The sequence below is a fragment of the Equus quagga genome, chromosome 16 (assembly GCF_021613505.1).
Source record: "Equus quagga isolate Etosha38 chromosome 16, UCLA_HA_Equagga_1.0, whole genome shotgun sequence".
NCBI lineage: Eukaryota > Metazoa > Chordata > Mammalia > Perissodactyla > Equidae > Equus > Equus quagga.
The window spans coordinates 21,733,374-21,756,643 of NC_060282.1; the positions used below are offsets into that span (position 1 = coordinate 21,733,374).

A 23,270-nucleotide genomic window follows, 5' to 3' on the forward strand; every position below is an offset into this window, starting at 1 on the left:
CAGGCTAAGTTTTTTGTGTACATATGGAACAAAATCTCAGACCCACCACAGTTCTTGACACACCCTCACTTTCTGAACTCTAGTCACAGTCAACACTGCTAGACAACAGAAAAATGCAAATTAAGACCACAAAGAGCTACCACTACACATCTGTCAGAATGGATAAAATAAAAAATAGTGATAGCACTAAATGCTGGCAAGAAGGAGGGGAAACTAGATCTCTCATACTTTGCTGATAGGGATGTAAGATGGTACAGCCACTCTAGAAACAGTATGGCAGTTTCTTAAAAAACTAAACATACAATTACCACACAATGCAGCCATTGCACACTTGGGCATTCATCTCAGAGAAATGAAAACTACGTTTACACCAAAACAAATTCACAAATGTTTATTCCAGTTTTATTCATAATAGCCAAAAACTGGAAACAGGCTACATATCTTCAACAGGTTAACGGTTAAACAAATTGTGGTACATCTATACCATGGAACACTACTCCATAATACACAGGAACAAACTACTGTTACAAGTAACAACTTGGAGGAATCTCAAGAAAATTATCATGAGTGAAAAAAGTCAATCCCAAATAGTTACACATTATGTGATTTCATTTCTATAACATTTTGAAAGGACTAAATTTTAGAAATGGAGACCAAATTCGTGCCATTCATGGTTAGAGATGGACAGGGGAAACAGGTAGGAAAGTGGACGTTGTTATAAGAGGGTAACATAAGGTATCCTTGTAGTGAAGAAACTGTTCAGTATCTTGACTGTGGTGGTAGATACACGAACCTACATGTGAGATAAAATTATATAGAATGAAATCACAAATATGCACATATACACACATGTGCGCATAAATGAACACAAGTAAAACTGAGCAATTATGAATAAGGTCAGTGGATTTTATCAATGTAAACATCCTATTTGAAATATTGTGCTATAGTTTTGTACCATGTCAACATTACGGGAAACCGGGTAAAGAGTACATGGGCTCTCCCTGTAGTATTTCTTATGACTGTACGTAAATCTAAAATAATCTCTAGAAAAATTTCCATTAAAAACTTCTGGGACATGCCAAAGATACCTTCTTAGCATAAGGAAGGAAGTCTATCAAAGCATGTTTAAAGGCAGAAACAGAAAAAGATGAATCATTTCCTGTTTACATCGTATCAAGTCCAACCAGTTCCATGCACTGTTACAACATTACATAATTCCACATTCGTTTCACGTAGTTTGATAGATTCCTCTTCCTTATTGTACTGTAAGCTTCTTTATGGCAGGACCGTGTCTGGTTTGCTCATTATTTTAGCTCTAGGGCCTGACAGTTATTAGGTGATCAAATACTACTCAGTAAATTTTAAAAGGAAGTTTTAAGAGGTGACGTTAAAGAAACAGAACCTTACAATCATGAACATGATATTTTAAGCAGTGATAATGTCAAAGAAAGTGCCAAGGCAACAGCGGAGCAAGTGCACCCAAGTGTCAGACTGAGCAGGGTTCACATTCAGCTCTGACACTTGTCTGATAGGTGACCATGCAAGTTTCACGGCTCTCTGTCCTGATTTCCTCATCCCTTCAGCATGAAGATGTATTAATGGCACTCATCCTAGAGGGTCATAATGAGAACTGAGATCACAGAGGAAAAGCACAGTGCTTGGAACATAGAAGGTGTCAATATATGCTGCTGCTTCCACTACAATAATGATGAATACCACCATCAAAACTCCTGTTACAATACTAATTGTTCCAACTGAAGAAAGGAGACACTCGTCAGAGGGTTTCAGACTAATAAAGAGATTTTTTCCCCAAACAAGTCTTTAAATAGTGAAAGTTTTCTGTAAGTGTATTTTTCTATTAGGAGATACAAGCAATGAGCTAGTTAAAGAAAATCATTTAAAAATTTCATATTCAGGGGGCTGGCCCGTGGCCAAGTGGTTGAGTTTGCGTACTCCGCTGCAGCGGCCCAGGGTTTCCCTGGTTCGCATCCTGGGCGTGGACATGGCACCACTCGTCAGGCCATGTTGAGGCGGCATCCCACATGCCACAACTAGAGGGACCTGCAACTATGATATACAACTATGTACCAGGGGCATTTGGGGAGATAAAGCAGAAAAAAAACAAAAAAAAGATTGGCAACAGTTGTTAGCTCAGGTGCCAGTTTTTTAAAAAAAAATTTCATATTCACCAAGATATACCATATCTGGGCCATAAAACACATCTTAACAAATTAAAAGAATAGAAATCTCATATAAAGTATGTTCTCATCCCACAATGGAATTAAACTAGAAGTCAATAATAGAAAGATAGCTAGAAAATCCCCAACTATTTGGAGATTAAACAACACACTTCCAAATAACACATAGATCAAAGAAGTTACAAGAGAAATGAAAAAGTATTTTGAACTAAATGAGCACAACTAAAGGAACAAAAGTAACGCAGTGGAAAAAAGACAGCCTTTTCAAAAATGGTGCTAGAACAATGGAATGTCATATGAAAAAAGAAAGAACCTATACACACAGATCTTTCACCTTTCACAAAAATTAACTCAAAATGGGTTGTAGACCTACATGTAAAATGCAAAACTACAAAACTGCTACAAAAGAGCAAAACAGAATGTCTATGGGAACTTGTTGGGTGGTGAGTTTTTGACACAACACTAAAAGCATGATCCACGAGAGAAAAAATTAACACGTTGGGCTTTTTATTAAAATTAAAAACTTCTGCTCTGTGTAAGACATTGTTAAGAGGGTGAAAGGCAAGCTAGAGACCTGGGAGAAAACATTTGGAAAACACATATCTGATAAAGAACTTGTATCCAAAATATACAAAGAATTCTTAAAACTCAACAGCAAGAAATCAAACAGTGCAACATTAAAAATGGACAGAAGATCTGAACAGACATTTCACCAAAAAAGATATTACAGGAGGTAACTAAGTATGTGAAAAGATACTCAACATCATTTGTTATCAGGGAATTGCAAATTAAAATATTTGTAACTTTACACTGGAGAATTCTGGCGAACAGCAACCCAGCAGGTGATCCGGTCAATATCAACAGGGACATCATATTGATAGTATGTGCTGGAACCTGAGTTTAATTATGAGGAAAACATCAGATAAATCCCAAATAAAGAGCATTCTACGAAATACCTAATGAATACTCCTCACAAGTGTCAAAGTCATCAAAAACAAAGAAAATTTGAGAAACTGTCACAGCTAAGAGGAACCTAAAGAGACAGACAACTAAATGTAATGTTGAACCCTGGATGAGCTCTTGGAGGAGAAAAAGCAATGCTAAGTAAACACTAAGGAAATTTGAATAAATATGGACTTTCATTAATAATAACATATCAGTATCACTAATTGTAGCAAATACACCATACTTACGTTAGATGTTAATAATGGGAAACTGGGTGTGAGATATATGGAAATTCTCTGTACTATCTTTGCAATTTTTTTGTAAACCTAAAATTGTTCTTAAAAAAATAATTTGCTTTTTAAAGCCTTATTTAATGGATATGAAGTTTCAGTTTTTCAAAATGGAAAAGTTCTGGAGCTCTGTTGTACAAGAATGTGAATGTACCGAGCACTACTGAATTGTACACTTACAAATGGTTATGATGGCAAATTTTGTTATGTGTTGTTTACCACAATTAAAGATAAAACAAATTTTTTAAAGCCTCATTTTCACTTCCAGCCACACACAGGAGTTTCTCATTGTCTTCAAACACCTTTAACATTAAATATTAATTATTACAATATTATAGTTATTATCAGTGAAGCTTCCAACATCAACAAAATGCTTAATGTATGTAAGGGCCGGGCTAAGCATTTCACAAAAATTCTTCCATTGAATGCTCACAGCAACTCCATTAAGTGGATATTATTACTATATTTCCCATGCTACAGGTGATAAATGTGAAGCTCAGAGAATTTAAGTGCATTGCAATGATCACATTGTAGTAAGTGGTTCTAATTTCCAGAACAATTTGACTCGAAAAATCCACATTCATAGCTACTTTGCTGTACTTGCAAATTTCACTTGCAGCAGATCACAAGCCCCAGGTAATACAACAAAACAAAACAAACAAATAAAAAAACAGGAAAGTAAGCAAATGAAGAATTGCCAAGCCAGCAGAGCAGCCAGCCACTGAAGTAAAGTGACTTTGAATTCCTATGCATTTCCCACAACAGTTTTTTACCATTTTATAGATTGCTAGTCCCCAATTGTGACCCCATTACAGACAATACTGGCTGCTGTGATATAACCAGGCTCCCTATCACTCACTTATATTCAATTCATCTGATGAAATCTGGGAGGAAAAGAAAATGCTACACCTTAGGGATCTGAAAAATCCTACAGGTAGGACGTTTAAACAGATGCTACATTCCTAGGAAAATTATACTATAAAAACTCCATCCTAAATGTCATTTCCCCTGAGGGAGGGAGAGTCTTTGAACTAAGAAGGGAAGTAGTCCCCCTAAGAAACAGGTTAATCCTTCATTTGGTTTAAAAGGAACTGCATTTCTCTGTCTGTTTAACTAAGAAGCCCGGTGCACTTGTGAGGCCTGGGCTGTGACTGATGGAAAGCAAGCCACCCGGGGCTGGCCCGGTGGCACAGCGGTTAAGTGCACACATTCTACTTCTCAGCGGCCCAGGGTTCACTGGTTCAGATCCTGGCTGTGGACATGGCACTGATTGGTAAAAGCCATGCTGTGGTAGGTGTCCCACGTATAAAATAGAGGAAGATGGGCATGGATGTTACCTTAAGGCCAGTCTTCCTCAGCAAAAAGAAGAGGATTGGCAGCAGTTAGCTCAGGGCTAATCTTCCTCAAAAAAAAAAAGAAAAGAAAAGAAAAGAAAGCTCCCTGTTTCTCACACTGCTCTCCTGGCACGTTGAAAAAGGCAGAAAGCTCATATGAGGCTAAACCAGATAGTGCTTTGCAGGTTAAAATGGGAAAGCTTTGAGGAAAATATTTCAAGCTCTGTCTAATGTAAAAATCAGTACCAACGCTTACTTTTAATACGGAAAATCACAAATGGCTAGAATGAATCCCTGTTTGGGATGGCCAGGCCATGTGAATGGAACATGGAAAATGAATAAAAAATTTTGAGTAGAAAAAGTGAACACATTTTGAAACTTTGAAAGCGCTACAGAACATTAAGCCAGGGTTCAAACTCTTTATGACTTTTTCCCCCATCAGCATCTACTAATTTCAGTTTCTTAGACTCTCATGGGAAAACAAAGTACCATACAATAAAATAATGCCTTTTATAATAAGGTAAAACTTTTTGTTATCAGGGTTCAGATTTCAATACAGTTATTAGCTCCACCTTATTGGTTATGTTAGTTGAAGTTTCTCTATCCTTATTGGTGTTTTATCCTCTGATTTTCCCAGGATTGTGTTAAGTATGTTAAAATCTCCTATTATTAGTGTGTCTCTATTTCGCACCTCTAGTAGTTTCGGCTTTGTTATTGCTGTGTTGCTGTGTTATTAGAGGAATAGATAATAACAATAATAACTTTTGCATCTTCTTTGTCATTTTCAGCCTTTAGTATTAGAAAATAACTTCTTTATTGGGGCTGGCCCCGTGGCCGAGTGGTTAAGTTCGCCCGCTCCGCTGCAGGCGGCCCAGTGTTTCGTTGGTTCGAATCCTGGGCGCGGACATGGCACTGCTCATCAAACCACGCTGAGGCAGCGTCCCACATGCCACAACTAGAAGAACCCACAACGAAGAATAGACAACTATGTACCGGGGGCTTTGGGGAGAAAAAGGAAAAAATAAAATCTTTAAAAAAAAAAAAAGAAAATAACTTCTTTATCTATTTTAGTATTTTAGGCTTTAATTCTGTCTTGCCTGTATCAAGAGCTTTGCTTTTTATTTTAAAGATTGGCACCTGAGCTAACAACTGTTGCCAATCTTCTTTTTCTTCTTTTTTCCTGCTTTATCTCCCCAAATCCCCCCCATATATAGTTGTCTATCTTAGTTGCAGGTCCTTCTAGTTGTGGCATGTGGGACGCTGCCTCAACATGGTCTGACGAGCGGTGCCATGTCTGCACCCAGGATCCGAACTGGCGAAACCCTGGGTCGCTGCAGTGGAGCAGGCAAACTTAACCACTCGGCCATGGGGCTGGCCCCGAACTTTGCCTTTTTTAATTGCAGTTTCCTACTCTTTTATTTTTAATCTTCAAAATCATTTAATTTTAGGTATGTCCCTTTTAAACAGTAGAGAGCAAAATTTTGCTTTTTGGGCAATCTGAAAATCCTTTTTTTTTTTTCCTTTTTAATAAGTGACGTAAGCCTGTATGTCTGTTGATGTGATCTATGTGTTTGGTCTCTGTTCTGTTTTACTGTTTTCTGATATTTTTTACTGAATATAGAAAGCTGTTCCCTATGTAGTCCTTTTTCTTGCTCCTTTCCTTTTTTTTTAGGTGAGGACGATTGGCCCTGAGCTAACATCTGTGCCAATCTTCCTTCATTTTGTATGTGGGACACAGCCACGGCATAGCTTGATAAGAGGTGTGTAGGTCCATGCCTGGGATCCGAACCCACAAACCCAGGGCCACAGAAACAGAGGGCACAAACCCAACCACTACACTACCAGGCCAGCCCACCCCCTTTTCCTTTTTAAGATGCGTACTAAAGTATTTGATAGTAAAATGATATAATGTCTGAGATTTTCTTTAAAATACTCCAAACATAAAAGTGGTGGTGGCAGGGGGATAAATAAGTACAGATAGTGTTGATGGTTATTAAAGCTGGATATGTGGTTCCGACTTCTATGCATGTTTGGAAATTTTTGTTTTCAGAAGCGTTTTGCTTTTTAAATAGTTATAAAAAAGAATTTCATCTTTTTCATGTTACACAAAGTTGGCATTTTTTTAAATTTACTTTCATAATAAGCCAAGTTATATCTTCATAAATATAGACCTGAAATAATTAAAACTTAAGAGCTTCATAAAAAGAAGTGTTAGTCTCTAAATCAAATAAAGACCTTCTCCATTGCCTCAAGCTCTGCAGTAAATCATACATACTGTAAATGAGCAGAGCTTCTTTTAAACTTACAAGAAACAATTTTGTCTTTGTGAGAGTTTTATAACTACATCCAACAGCCTATAAAAAGCCTGTCTTGATGTGGTTCCCATGGTGACAGGACATAATATATGTGTCCATTAAATTTGGAAATGTAATGAAGTGTAATAAAAATCTACTTCAGAAAAGTACACTTCTCAGCATATTTTTATTAATTAAAATATTGCATTGAACATTTTTCATGTCTGCATGCCTGACAGTAAATAAAAGCTTTGCCACAGATTAACTGTGACTCTTGAGTTCCATCCAATATTAATTGGTACAAAATAGGAAAGGCATTTTTGCAGAGAAAATACTTTGACTGGTGGCCCAGAGTGATTAATGGGTAAACATTTATGCTTCCTGAACTGTGCCTATACCATTTCAAATGCCACCAGCAATACGGATTTTGACATTTGTGTCCACAGGGTCAGGAACAGACTAGAAAGCAGATATCTGTAATCCCTGGGGAAGAAGAGAAGTTCCTTATTGCTGACTGCCTACCCCAGCCTTGTGAAGAGTGTGTGACTACTTTGCCTGTGGGGGAGACACGGTATCCTAAGGGCAGTTTAAGAAAACCCTGCACAAATTTAACAAACAGCAACAAAAGCAAAGACCACAAAAAACATCCCAGTACACCACTAGATGCACAGAGCTGCAGGGGGAAAAAAAGCAGGGGGAGGGGTTCAAATTTTAAGCAGAATAAGAGGAGAGGAAAGAGTCTTATTTTCAGGATGATTACCCAGTCATCTTCAGAGAAGGAGTGGAAAACTCTCAACTATTTCTGTGTGAGTTCCTATCTCTGTCTGTCCTCCCAAATTAACAACATCTGAATGACTTTGACATCTCTGAAATCACACAGGAAACGTAACCGGAGAAACTCTGCATAGCTTCTGCCCGCCCCTGAAATCAAGAAGAGCATGAACTGCCTCTCATATATTAAATTAATCTGAGAGGTATTTACCTTTTGAGTTCTTGCATCATACTGCAATGTAATAATTACAAGAATCTTCACTGTCCTGTTTGCTGTTCCATGAAAATCCCAATGGATTAAACCACATTGAGAAACTACTCAACTGAAAAACTAATGAGCTGGACTTACTAGGTCTCAAACTCTCTCCCAAAAATGTTTTTTTAAAAATACTCTTATAGGATTCCCATTAGTTAACCACACTTCAATACCCTAGTCACATTTTTTGGAATCATGGAAAATACCTGAAAATACCACTGCCCCCACCCCTTAAATAGTGCAATACTCAAAAATGAAAGGAAATGTTTAGGCATAATATTTATCCTGGACCCATCACTGAGGGCAGAATATCAATATTATATTACCATTAGATAGTCCATATTTGCCTAGCCACTGCAGTGAAAAAGCAGTCGATGGCAATCCACAAAATGTTTGGAAGTTCCCCAAATTAAATTTTTTTCACACTGGTTCATAAGGTTTTTTGGAAGTAGGGAACTCCAGGAGTTGCACATATATCAAGGCAAAAATGGAAAGCAAAAGAAGGGAAGAAACCAAAGGCCTTCCAAATCTGGAGGCTCCTGGGGCCATGCAGCACAGCCAAGTGCCAGCAGCTACTCCTCACTTAATGGGGCAGGGTACACAAGCATACTCCCTTCTCTAACCATGTGAGGGTTTCTCTACCGAAACACATCAAACGCTCCGAGTCAGGCTTCCCTGATTTCCATCGCATAGATTCTGGCTCCCGTCTGTTCCAGATTTTCTCTTAAATGCTGCCCTAGCCCCTGATGCTACATTTCACATTGAAGCACTTATCAGACTATCTTGAATGGTCTCCTGTCCATGCCTACCCACCTGTCAGGCTGTGAACCCCTCGACGGTGGGAAATAAATCTTACTCTTTTCACCATTCCACCCTTTATGAATACTTAACACATAAAGGTTGCTTCATATAGATGGAAGAAGACTTGATGATCTGTTTGTAAAATATTGTATATATATATTTATAAACACGCACACCAATTCTGTCAAATACATAATGGTACACTTCATCCTTTGCACCTCAAGATCACATTGTTTGGATAGTAGATACATAAGGATGCTTACACTGTTCTCTGTACCTGTTTGACTATTTGAAATATTACTGAGTAGTTAAATATGAATATGGAAAAAGAGAAAATACATATACCAAGTCACTACCTCTGCCGATTTGTACCCATTTATTTATTCATTCATTCATAGTATATTTTTTGAGCACCTATAAAGTACTAGGTTTATCCTAGGCAAAACAGAAATGCCCTTTGCACTAACAGAGCTTGCATTCTGCTGTGCTTGGGAAAAGACAATAAACTAGGAAGCAAATGAAGGTACCAGGGAATCTCAGGTTGCAATAAGTGCTTACAGAGAAAATAAAACAGATGATACAGTAGAGTGATTGGAAGCAGGGAGAGGCTGCGCTCATAGGTGAGCAGGAAAGGCCTCCTTGAGGTGGTAACTTTGACCAGGATAAACGTAGAAGAGTGAGGGTGGGAAGTGGGGTAGCCTATGAGGTCAGAGAGTGGGCTAGGGCAAGATTACGGAGGGCCTTAAAGGATGCTGTAAGGAGTTCAGGTTTTATTGCAGTGCCATGAGAAGCCATTGGAACGTCCTAAGTAGAGAGATGACAAGATGCTATTTTTAGGACAGACGAGTAGGGTTATTGTGTGGACAATGGAATGTGGCTTGCCAAGAGGTGAAGCAGAGGATCCTTAAGGAAAACTGGGCCACATTTACTCTAATGGTTCTCAACCAGGAGCACTTTTGCCTCCCAAAAGACATTTGGCAATATCTAGAAATGTTTTCTGTTGTCACGACTAGGAGAGAGAGGTGTTACTGGCATCTAGTGGGCAGAGGCCATGAATCTGCTAAACACTCTACAGTGCACCGGACAGCCCTTCTCAACAAAGAACTATCCATCCAATGGTGCCAAGGTTGAGAAACCCTGTTCTATGTAGTTCTGCTATTTGACTTCTGAACTGCAATATAGAAGCAACAGAAAAAACAAGTTATATAAATTCCAAGGGGTATGTGTTTATGGGAAGCAAAGAAGCAAACTATGGGAAGAAAAGAGGACATAAGAAGAGGCCGTAAAGCTAGACTGAAAACCACTCAAAACTAGCCGCACCTCTTGTACCAAAAGCAGACGTTTCACTCTTGAGACCAGCGAACTCCCCTTAATTTCTTATTGCAACCTCAACATGGTGACCCTCATAGATGGAGAATACACAGTTATTTTTTATTTTCTTTAATTAAACTAAATAGTATTCCATTTAGATTGCATTGTCTTAACACTTAGAAATCCCTGATGAATGGCATTTCTTGTCCTTGGATGTGCCTTCCTTTCAATAAATTGATAATTTGCCTTCAGAAATTTGAGCATTTGATTAATTAGTAATTGGGATGAAAACTGTTCTTTGTGACAACACCTAGACCTTTTCCATTAATACGTCTAAAAACAGAGACGGCATTCCACAATGGGCAGTACTGTCAGACATGTTGATGCAGGTTAAGCGGGATTCTTTTTTCATGAAGAGACTGATGTGATGGGATTCTCCCAATAAATTACTATGCTGGGTCTCAGAGAAGGTTTTGCACTCAAAGGGAGCCTCTGGGATGCAGTTACTCCTCTTTGAAGGACACGACTTTCACCGAACATCTGCCTTGCTTAATGTACCGCTACTAAATGTGAGCACCTGAAGTGAATACATTCAGCAAGGAAAGCAACTAGCAAGAAACCATTTTGAAAACCCCAGGACCTTTGCCAGGAGGCTAAAATACAACTTGGATCCTCAAAAGAAAATCCTTAAATATAGGTTTTTCAGGGTTTTCTTTAAAGTCTGTATTTTCTGAATGGTCATATTCAGTGAAAATCAATAAACATTAATGGAAAAATAAAGATTACATATTTTTATAAGAATGTGAACATTAGACATACTAGAACAAATAATCTAATATGAGGCAACATATAGGTGGACAAATATATTTAATAAGGAAAGTACAAGTTAATACCAGTGAGGGTGGCAGGATAGGTATTCTCATACACTACTGGGGGGCAGGATTTATAAATTATTACAACTTTCCACAGAAGTCCCTCTAAACAACTTTTTAAAAAGTTTATGCTTTATAATCCAATAAGTTCCTGTCTATCTTAAATGAGTGATCAGAGAAGAACACAAAGATTTATGAATTGGGGTACTTGTTACAGGATTACTAAGAATAGTGTGAAATGGTAACAACAATAGTCAGGAATTTGTTAAACGGATATAGTTAACCTAAACTATGAAACATTAGTAAGTCATTAAAAATCAAGTTTTCAGGAAAACACTAAAGATACTGTTCACTAATGTATGCCTAGAACTTAAAATAGTGCCTGGGACATGATATTAAGCACTCTAAATATTTGTCAAATGAAAGAATATAACATTGAATGAAAGAGGATACAAAATCATTTTTTTCAGTATGATCCAAATGCTCTTGTAAGTATAATTTAGATAGGTAGATAGACCCCTACCTATGCATAGAAAAAGATCTGAAAGGAAATACTCAGAACTATTTACAATGGTTATTTTTGGAAGGTGGAGTTGTACATTGCTTTTATGTTCTTTATTTCATCCTTTATTTTTAAAATCTTCTACAAAAAATATTCATCAGTTCTATAATCAAAAAGAATGATCTTTTTAAGTGACAAAAGGCATGTGTACATTAGAAACACAAGTCACTATTCCTTTTGGTGGTGTTTCTTGCTGACCTTGACTCCATTTCCCTATTGGAGTTCTTAACTACTTATGGGATCAAAAATTAGTTTAGTTTAACAAACATTTGTTGATGCCCTGTTAAGTGTCTGCCATGATCTGGGGAGATATAAATGATGTCTTAAGGATATGAGAGTAAATATAAATTTACATTATTTAGGTATGTATTTAATACAAAGAAACTCTAGTTAAGAGAAAAATAATCTGGTTTTCATTACCTGGAGCCACTACCATAATGGAAGTAAGTGGGCACAGGCCACCATGAGAGCAAAGAGCAAGAGTGTCTCCATCAGCCTGGAGAGACCAGAAGGAGCAGTTAAAGCCATATGAGAAAAACAATGAGTGTACCAGTTACAGAAGCCAAGGAAATAAAATGAGTGCAGGGGAGGCCAGGTCAGCACACTGCCAGGAAAGCAAATAAGACAACACCTGAGATGTGAAGTAAACAGCACGGGTAGCTTTGCTTTTCGCTGTGTATTCTAGTCACATCTTCATTTCTACCCAAGGAGAAATGATAAATGACATGTCTACTGCCTTCTCCAGCCTCAAGGCCAATTTACTATCCCCTCAATCTGACTCTCATTTGTGAGTAAAACTCCCTTTCTTGGTTATACCTCTAACAACTTGATCACTCCATTCTCCACAATAATCTCAAATCTTCCAGCTCTCTTCTCTGCTAAAGAAACATATTCCATAATGTCTTCCAGATTTTAAGACATTTTCAGACAAAGAAAAGCATTTTGAGACAAGGAATTCATGACTAAAGCTGCAGAGAGAGTCAATGAAAGGAGCCTTTAACTGGTAAGATGGTAACTTTCAAACAAGACTGGTAGCCCTTTCCTTCTTGTTGTCACGAAGGGCACTAAAGACAGATGGCCTTAATAACAGGCCCTTTGCATTAATAAACACCAGGTCCAAAGGGACTAGCCCCAGAGAAAAGGTATCTCCACTGAGGTTCATCCCAACATGCTCTTTATGCAACAGTCACACAGATATAATAATGAGCAATACAAGACCATGTGACCAACAAGCACTTAGCCCATTTTGTGGTGCAATGTACAGATAAGCAACTGATGTGGAATTTCCTTTTTTAAACACAGAGTTCAGAAACAAATAAACAAAACACAAAGCAGTATAACCAATGTGTAGAACGTAAATGCCAGTGTCATGGGATCTAATATCTGTTATAAAAAAATGAGTATCCTGGTTAAAAATTTGAGGAAACCCTAGATAAGACAAGTTTCTTTACCATTATCTTTAACATGTCAAGGTGGATTGAATTTCTCCTAGGGGATTATATGTAACATTTCCCAAGTTTATGTCACCACGAAATCTCTTTTGTAGATTATTTTGCATGTCTAGGGTTTTTTTAGAGAGCATAGCTTTAAAAATCATTGAACTAGATTAGATTTTAAAATTATAGAATCAGATTAGAAGAGATCTCTAATCTTGGTTAGAAGTGATTTTAGAACAGCTGTTCTCAATTGTGTCTGCACATTAGCAACACCTGAGAAGCTTTTAAAATTCCCAATGCCCAAACCTTACCAGATCAATCAAATCAGAATCCCTGAGGCTAGGACCCAGATATTAGAATTTTGTAAGGTTCCCAAGGGGGTTGCAATGGACAGCCAAGTTGAGAGTCACTGCCATCAAGTCTCCCACCAACGCAGGAAGCTCCTCTTGAGCATCCTTGATATCTTGTTGTGCTAGCTCCTCAATAATAGGGAACCTCTGTGGCCCCACGAGACAGTGAAACATTCCTCTGCTATGTTAAACACAAGATGAAGCATATCGTGTCTAAGATAACATTTATCTCAGTAATGTCTTATATTGCTAAAACTGTAGGGCACATGCTACATTTCCATCTTCCTTCAATAAATGGCCCGTATTTTTTTTCTCTTGTAGTTTGAACATAGTGTTCCACATAAAATTCGCACATAGGGAAAAAACAAGCTTCAAATTTATTAATAAAGTTCTAACAGCAAATATTGAAAAGCAGATATCTAGACAAAGAGTGCAGAATATTAACTGTGACATGTAATATTTAAGGGCAGAAATTTTTTATTAATATTTATACACCTAATATGTACAATCTAGAAAACTAAATAACAGAGATGCTTTTTGCATTATGCAGACACAGGCCCAGTGAATTTAACCAGCCTTCAGGGCACGGAGTAAGACTATCTTGGAGGTGGGAGCTCACATAGGCCCCTTTGTTAATCTTTGCCTTGGTAGGAACCTTAATTAATTTTATTTATAGTTCTCTCAAGTATCGCCTTGCTTCTTCTCAGTGAATTACTTGGAACCCATGTTCGGATGAATAGCATTGCTTTCAATTAAATAGTTAAAATAAAACAACTCCAAGGACTCCAGTCACACAACCATTCAAAACTTGGGACCTAGAAAGAAATACCTTTGATTGAAAAGAGGAAAACTCAGTTTTGCAAATGACATCCCAAAAAGCATTGTCCCTGATGTGAGTGAGTCAACATGTTATAGCTCATTCTGTGAAAATGCACAATCCTTTAATCCCTTGCTACCCATGGATTTCATGCAAAATTGACATCAAAGGAAACAAGAATACTTAGTGCTTTATCCTTAAAATTGAAAAGGTTTATAACAAGGTAGTTACATTATTTATTTGAATAATAAAATAGAGCCTAATTTCAACTTGACTTTCTAAAACCAGCTATCTGATTGTAGAGTCACTAATCTTTATTTTCTTCATAATCCAATTTCCTTTATTATTTGCATTGCTAATGACTGTTTTGATTAAGGAATTAGGGATAGAAATGATAGTACTGTATAATTAAGTACGTAGATTTGGAGCTTTTTGCTTTTAAAGGCAATGTATTCAAAGAGCCAAATACTGGTACTAGATAATTTGTGAAATTATATATTGCATTAGTAATGTGCTGGATAGTTAAGGAGCGAAGAATTTCAGGATTATCCCGTGTCCAATTGCTGGTGGTCCATAAATATTCCAAGTGAATCTAAATAGGCCTTTAAAAAATCCAATTTATTGAATTAAGTATGAGCTTTAGTAGCCCAATAAAACATCACTGAAAGATAAATATTGCAAATTACATTGCCCAATTTCAACATAACAATTCATTGAATTTTATCTCTCTAGGAAAAATAAATATTATAATTATTTTTCACGACAAATTTGTATCTAATTTAAATAATACTCCTTCACGAACCTGATAGTTTCTATAATAATAGACTAAAGTTATCTGTTGTTTCCAACAGAGTTTGTCAGGTATTCTGAGACTGAACTATAAAGAGGGCCTAAGAGAAATTCTGTAGCATTTATGCTAAAGAAGAGGAAACACGGGAAAGGAGCTGAGAGGCTAGGAGGAATTTATGGCTGTGTTTAATTTTGTGGTTGGGTTGCTGTCATTCAGAAGAGGGATGAGACTTTCTCTGATGCTTCTGAGGGCGAGAGACCAAATAGAGACAGATTGTAAAACATCATAAGGAAATATTTTCAAGCAGTCAAAATTATTTCAAGAGGTAAAATCCGCCCCCCACAAAGGTGAGTCTTTTGTTAATAAAAACCATCAAGTCCAGGATCCATAAACACAAGCAGAAATATTGAAGAAGAGATCTGGCATCAGAATTAGGAGTCAAGCAGATTACTTTCAAAGTCTGCTTTTACCCTGAGATCCTAGAATTTTCTGAGATTAATTACAGCTAATTGGGGATTATCAAAAATCAAGCAATTTAGTTTAAATAAATCATTTGAAATATCAGAAATCGGAATCAAATTAAAAGAAAACTTTTAACCCAATGTGCAGCCACTAAGAGATGCATGAATTGTAATTAAATCATTCTCTATTAATAACTCTGTATAAGTATGGTCATATTTTTATATATATACTTATGTTTTCTTAAATCTGTAAGAATGGTCTTTTTTTGATATTTCACATTAAAAACTATAAACTATTATATACGTACATGCTTATAGTTGTTATTTCCAGATTATGAGGTCATAAATGATTTATATTTCCTGCTCTTCGCTTATGTTAACATATTTGTTTTCTCAAAAAGCATGGTAAAATTGAGAAATAATACATTTTAGTAAAATATTAGAAGTATGTTTTGACTACATGCGTACATTCACAGAATAAAGTTAAAAACTAAGATACCTAGATAATTAAAGAATTCAAATTCAGATCAAAGCCTCCCTTTGACGTCAATTGTCTGGATATTATTTAAAAAATGCTTAAGTACTTAAATTACAATTATCTAAATTGGTCCTTTAATTTCTCAGTGCAAAAACAGCCTACGTATTCCATCATCTGAAAGTTCATGTAAATTAATAAAATCAGCATTCTGGACATATTTTACTGAAAGTGAGACAGCATTGTCATAGTATCTTTCACAATATAATTGTGTACTAAGGAATATTTTAAATTTTATATATTTTAGTTTAAAGTTAAATTATTTTTGATAATTATTTAGGGTTATAATCTCAACAATTATGGAGGCAGAAAAAGTAGTAAGATTTAATTCTGGTAAAATTAAGCATTTTACCAAGCCATAGCATTACAGTCAAATTTAGGCAATAATCACTTGGGACAAATTCAGGGAAAAAAATATGATTTATTCTGCTGCTCTCTGCTAATATAATGCAAGAGAACTTATGAAAAAATCCTTAATATTTGCTGTGCACCTACCATCTATGTATTCTGTTTTAATATCACAGCTGTCTTCCTTTAAATGCTATGCAAAGTCAAAGATATCACAGAAGGTCTTACAAAGGGATTCGAGCTCCATACTTTTAAGATCATTTAAACTTCTGGAAATCACTGTATTGGATAACTCAGCTTTTAAATAAAACTTCTAGTTTCTACCAGCTTTACCCAGTACGTAATTCAACTTGCTCCAGGAGGTTCCAATTTTGTGGTCAGGCTAAGTAAACTGGCATGCAATTAAGAAAAATCTGATTTTCCTCCTATCAGGATAGCACCATATGCACAGGTGAGCAAACAGCAAGAAGCAGCTACCTTTGGAAAAAAGGGTAGCGATGTCAATTGCTTCTGTGAGCACTTGCTTCATTCTGAGTCCTTATCCTTTCTGTCACCTGTACTTGGAGCTACTTGGTCTCCTCCAGACTCGGCTTTACTCTCCAGGCCCTATAACCAATTCGATTCTTCATCAGGGCATTTAAAGAGTTCTATTTCAGGACTGAAGATCAAACTTTGAGGCAGCTTAACTCTAGCCTGCCTTTGGCCCTTTGACCCAGTTTTGATACGTGGCCTTTCAACCAAGACCCCCATCTTCTCTGTCCTAACAAACGATTCCTGCCTTGTTCTTCTGCACTTGATCATCTGCTTGAAAACCAAGTCAGGAAGCCAGTCTCTCTGAGGCTTGGACCCAACGTTGCCCTCGTGCTTAAAAAAGATCTGGCCTCGCAAACATTTGAAAAGTAATACAGATATGAGCATGCATGTGCGTGCATGTGCACACACACAAAATTCCAAAAAAGTTTTAAAACTGTGCTATTCTTTAAATGTTTACTTTGAAAAAACTGATGTTTTTAACATGCAAAACGTTTAACACAATATTATTGTGTTAGTCACAAGAAAATTATAGAATTAATTTTTAAAATCAATTCAAAATATAGTACAAGAAATGTGTCAGGAATGGGACTCTCTAGTCTGATCACTGTACCTGGGCCTGTAGTACAGTAGTGTTACCTGTGTCCTCATCAGGAGATGTGTTGGATGATGTGTGATGATGATGATCTGTGTGATGGCAGGTCTACTCTTCACCCCTCTAGCCTACTCTATACTGAGACTGGCTGTGTATGGACGACTCAACATGCCCCCTTGCCCTTGGCTTCTTAGTGCGTTACGCATCAGGGAGAAGTTGCAGGAGGTTGGCGGAGTGATGAGATGGGGTCAGAAATACATTCCTTAGCTCCCACCCTGCGGGGTCACCATGGGCTTGCTGCCTACCTCAACCTATGATCATAGCTCATACGAAGTTGTCTGCTCCACACAGCTTCTCTGGCTCCACGTTTTGCTTACAACTCCCCACTGCATCCCTTCAGACCTAGGGATGGTAACAGTTGCCCACTGTTACCAGCTCCAGGGTACTGAACACTATCTCTTGTGGTTTCTCTACACGTGGACAACACTTTGGAAATAGTCCTTTCACTGAGCTCTTCAAAAATTAAGCAATTTGAGAGCGTCATCTATTTCCTGCTGCAACACTGATACAAGAGATAAAGTCAAAATTCTAAATTTGAGGTTGTAAGTAAACATAAGGCCAAAGTCAAATGGCTCTTATGGGTCTGTTCTGATGGCTGTGGGTCTCCATTCCCCATGTCCTAAAACCAGAGTCCTGGCCCTGGCCCAGGCTTGTGGCCAGTTACTTACATCCATGAATGGCTAGACCTCCCAGTTTTGACTCCTGCAGTTTTGTTCTTCTTGTGCTCCTTTGCCAGGCTTTGGTGTAGTCAGAGCACCTTTATAACCTGATGCCATCCTTCAACTGCATGACCATTTACCATTATTTGTCTACATGCCCTCTATATACCCGCCTGGCTAGACCATCCAACCTCTGGCAGCTCTCTGTGCTGCATGGACCTGCACCAGCCCAGTGGATATACCTTCTCACTGTATCTTTATTTTTTTCTAAGATTGGTACCTGAGCTAAATCTGCTGCCAATCTTTTTTTTTTCTTTTTCTTCTCCCCAAAGCCCGCCAGTACATAGTTGTATATTCTAGCTGTAGGTTCTTCTAGTTGTGCTATGTGGGACACTGCCTCAGCATGTCCTGATGAGCAGTACTAAATCTGCACCCAGGATCCAAGCCAGAGAAACCCTGAGCTGCCAAACTGGAGCACCAACTTAACCACTCGGCCATGGGCCGACCCCCTCTCTGTATCTTTATCTCACCATCATACTGAATCAAACACTCTGAATCTCATCCATGTCACAACAGATTCCATTTATGGGGCTTCATGTAGAAATAGTTTGTGTGTTCCCTTCACAATCAATACAACATCTTTTGTTCATGCATAAGAGTTACAGAGAAATAGGCACATAGCCACTACTTACTTTCAGAGTGTGGTTCACTCTGCATTACCTTACTTGCCTTTCCCATCACCTCCAGCTGGAGTATTCACAACTCTCTTCCTTTCACGCCTCTGCTTTACTAAATATACATTTAGGATGAAGTCATATACTAAAAGGCAAAATGGCTCCAGGACCTGACCAGTAGTTACCATTGCCACTGAGAAGATTCCAGAAGCACACTGTGACACTGGTAGATATTTGGGAGGTTTGGGCATTCTGAATGTACCACCATGTCATTGGGCCACACTGATTTATTTCATAACAAGTAGAGCAGGAAAGCTGCTCAGAATTGCTCTGTTGCTGTTCAAAGTATACCCTCTGCTTTGTCACTCTCTGTTAAGTCTCTAAGAACTTTAAAACAAAACCTGGAGTTAGCCTGAGTGGCACTTAACTTTAAATCACTTTAGAAAAAGCGTGAGAGCATTGCATCCTCTGAAAGGATGGGATGAAACAACATATGGGAGATTTTGTACCAAGTTGATCACAGAGCTGAACCCTGTAAAGGGACCAGTCAAGAATTTATTTTCCTGCCAACACTTGCCTAGTTGATTTTATCTAGTCTCATGTATTAGCTACAGGCTCATGACTCCCAAATTAAAATCTTCAGCCCAGACCTCCTCTCTGAACCCCAGACTCACTAGCTAAATGCCTCCTCTACAACTCCATGAGGAGTTCAACCATGCATCTCACACTGAACATGTCCAAAAAGGAGATAATACTCCAAGCTCCTCAGTCTGTTTCTCCTCAACTCTTTTCTATCTCCCTAAATAACACCTCCAGGGGCCGGCCCGATGGCGCAGCAGTTAAGTTCGCATGCTCCGCTTCTCGGCGGCCCAGGGGTTCGCTGGTTCAGATCCCTGGTGAGGACATGGCACCGCTTGGCACGCCATGCTGTGGTAGGCGTCCCACATATAAAGTAGAGGAAGATGGGCATGATGTTAGCTCAGGGCCAGGCTTCCTCAGAAAAAAGAGGAGGACTGGTAGTAGTTAGCTCAGGGCTAACCTTCCTCAAAAAAAAATAAATAAATAAAAAATAACACCTCCATTCTTCTAGGTACGCAGGTAAAAGTTCTTGATTCCTCTCTTTCTCTCATATTCGATCTATTAGCAAATTCTGTCAGCTCTTCCTTTTAAATATCCAGAATTTGCTCCTCAACTTGCCATCTCTACCACAACTACCTTGGTCCAAATAGCATTATCTCTTGCCTGGACTAACACAGCCTCCTACCTATGGCTTCCTTGCCTCCACTTTTGCCCCCTACACCTATTCTACACAGAGTAAGCAGAGGGAGCCTTTAAAAAGGTAAGTCAGATCATGTCACTCTTCTGCTCAAACCCTTACAGTGATTTCTCAGTCCACACAGCATAAAATCTAAATTCTTCACCAGGGCTTATATGAGGCTAGATGGTCTGTACCCCAACCTTCCTCCGCCTCATACGTGCATCTTCCTGATGAAGTCTCCTATCACTCTCTCCCTTACTCACTCTGTTCCAGCCACAAGGGCATCCATGATGCTCCACCTTAAACATAGTCCTAGTCAAGGGACTTTGCCAGGATTGCCTGAAACCCTCTTCCCCTGATACCTGCACATTTTGCGCCATCAATTCCTTACAGTCTCTGCTGAGACAAAACCTTAGAGAGGGCTTTTCCTGCTCATTTTACACAAAATAGCATGTCCAATTCATATTACTCCTTATCCCCTTATTCTGCCTTATTTTTCCTCATAAAATGTCATATATTTATTTATTTAATGCCTGTCTTCTCGAAGAGGATGTAAACACCTTGAGGGTAGGGACTTTGTAGTATTCTTGGCACCTTGAACAATGCCTGATACAGAGCAGGCATAACTATATATTTGTTGGTTGATTAAATGAATGAATAATGTACTCTTTTGTTCCAGTCTTTCTCATAATGGAAACCTGCATGTTTGTACATCTTTGAACATCATCTGGAACACATCAGACCTTGATCCAGGCATTCATAATGTCCCAAGGATGGGAAATCTGGAGTTAATCATCCTTTTCAAATTGCCACTGTCCCATGGGCATTTTATCATCCTTATACCAAGACTGCTGGAAAATCCAGATTGAGCGATTACAATGTTCTCCTAAGGAGCTATTTGCTGTTCATAAAACTCTAAAAAATAGCATCTATGGAACAAAGAGGCTGATGCAGTGTAGAGATACATTATCCTGAACAGCTTAAGATGGCTTCCAAAAATAGGATGTACCCTGTAATAGCATAATAACCTGTCCATTTCTCATTAAAAGGAGACTGAGAGTGCAATGCACCACACATTTATTTTTAAAGCTCTTTCATGAAGTTGTTCTCACAGATTCTAACTGTGACTTGAAGGAGAAATCTAAGATTCTAAAAGAGAATTTCTAATAACCAAGAAAAATCATCAAAAAATCTCATGTTTTCTAAATGTGGAATGAGAAAATGAGGCAGAGGAAAACAGAGGGAAGAAACTGCTGCAGAACATACAGCAAGTGAATGTTAGATGAATCTTTTACTCTTTCAGAATTAATGGACTAAATGACTAGACAGAAAAAATATCTTCTCCCATTTGTTGTGCATTATCTACATAAAAGCTTCCTCAGAGAAGGCATGAGTATTTGATAGTTATTATTTTAATCTCTGTGATATTGGTTAAGATCATGGATTTTGATGTCACATACACAAGAGTTAATTCTTTGCTGTTATTTACTAGCTGTGAGATTGGACCAGTCACTTAGTCTCTCTGATCTTTCATTCTCTTATCTAGAAAATGGAGACAATAACACTCTTCATAGTGGAAGGACTAAACAAAACAAACAAATAAAAGAATGCATGTAATGCAGTGCCTAGCATATAAATAATAACAATAACAAATACAATACACAAACAGTACATAAAACAGCCAGCATTGCTAGAAGAGAATGAGAAGAAAGAGAAGGCATGTCTAAAGTACTTTATGATTACTCTTCCACACTTTCAGGTCTCCACTTAACCACCTATGGCATGTGATTTGAAGAGTTGCTAACAAAGTGAAAGGCTTTGGACTCTTATTTCTCACGCAGTATGGAGGTGGAATTTCCCTCTATCTGCCAATTGATTTCCCACTTGACTTCACATTAACTTAACATCCCTTCCACGGTTTGATAATGACACTCTTTTCCTAGAAAGTCACACTCAACCTCTTCCAGTTAAGGTGGATGCATTCTTTTGTCTCTGCTCCAATCCTGCCTGTTCCTCCCTTGCACTAGGTTGCTTCTGCTCCTTCTGCTCTAATCCAAGTACCCTTGGCTGCTTCTCCCCCACTCCCTGTGCTCGGGTTATCAAAGACTCCTCACCACTCTCTGAAGGAAGAGACTGGGATCTCACAGCTCATGATTTTAGCACCTGCTGTTCCCTCTCTTTGTTCTCACCCAAACCAACTCAGACTTATCCTTCAAGATCAAGTCTATGCATCACCTCCCTTTGATGATCCTGCTGTCTTCCCCACCAACCACAGAGATGAGCTGACTCCTTTGCATCATCTGTGTGCCTTCTTAGAAAGACATTAGGCCTTTTAGAACCTGTATTGCAACTACTGGCTCATTTGCAGTACAGATGAAGGTCACACAGACTTGCTTTCTAATTCCGACTCCCCGTTTACTAACCATCTGATCTTGAGCATGTTATTTAATGTCCTGAGCCTTTAAAGTCCTGAATCACTTAAGAAACTGAGTGGCTGTACCCGAGGGTACTGACACTTCTCTCATCTGTAAAATGGAAATAATAACAGATATCTGAGAGAACTATTATGAGAATTCATTGAGATCATGAAAATAAATGTTTAGTCAATGCTGTCACATAATAAGTGTTTAATGTGCACAGTGCCTGGCACATAGAACTCAGTCACTCATCCAAAAAATATTTATAAATCGTGTGTTATGTGTCAGGCATTGTGTTAGAAGCTTACAATTCAACAGAGGAAGGAAGACCCAGTTCTTGCACTCAAGAAGCTCAGAGACTATTATCGGGGGGCGAGAGGGGTGAGGGCGTATTGGTTGGGAGAGAGGTGCAGGAGAGCAGAGCATGAAGTGGACAGATAGACAAGGAAAGCTGCAACATGCCACAGTGTAGTAGGTGCTATGATGGGGTGGGGTTACATGTGACTGCACCCACCCAAGTCTTGGAGGGGCGGAAAGGCTTCCCAGAGGCTTTGGGATTCAAGCTGAGACCTGAAGGGAGAATGGGAATTAGCCGCTCAATGGTGGCGGTGGAGGTAGTAGAGGTGGTATGGTGGTAAATTTGGTGGGTGGGTTGGCATTAGGGGAGGCAGGGCATGAAGGACACTCTTGGCAGGGAATGTGCAG

General features: G+C 38.4%; 1 long non-coding RNA gene across 2 annotated transcripts in view; it reads right to left on the bottom strand.

Moving 5' to 3' along the window:
• Positions 1 to 442: 442 nt before the first annotated feature.
• The window catches only part of LOC124228269 (uncharacterized), a 62,023-nt gene continuing 39,195 nt past the window's right edge, over positions 443 to 23,270 (bottom strand). For both annotated transcript variants that reach the window (XR_006885678.1, XR_006885677.1), the window contains exons 2-3: positions 3,008 to 3,092; positions 443 to 793 (exon numbers count right to left, since the gene is read on the bottom strand). This is a non-coding gene — a long non-coding RNA (uncharacterized LOC124228269). The remainder of the gene's footprint in view (positions 794 to 3,007; positions 3,093 to 23,270) is intronic.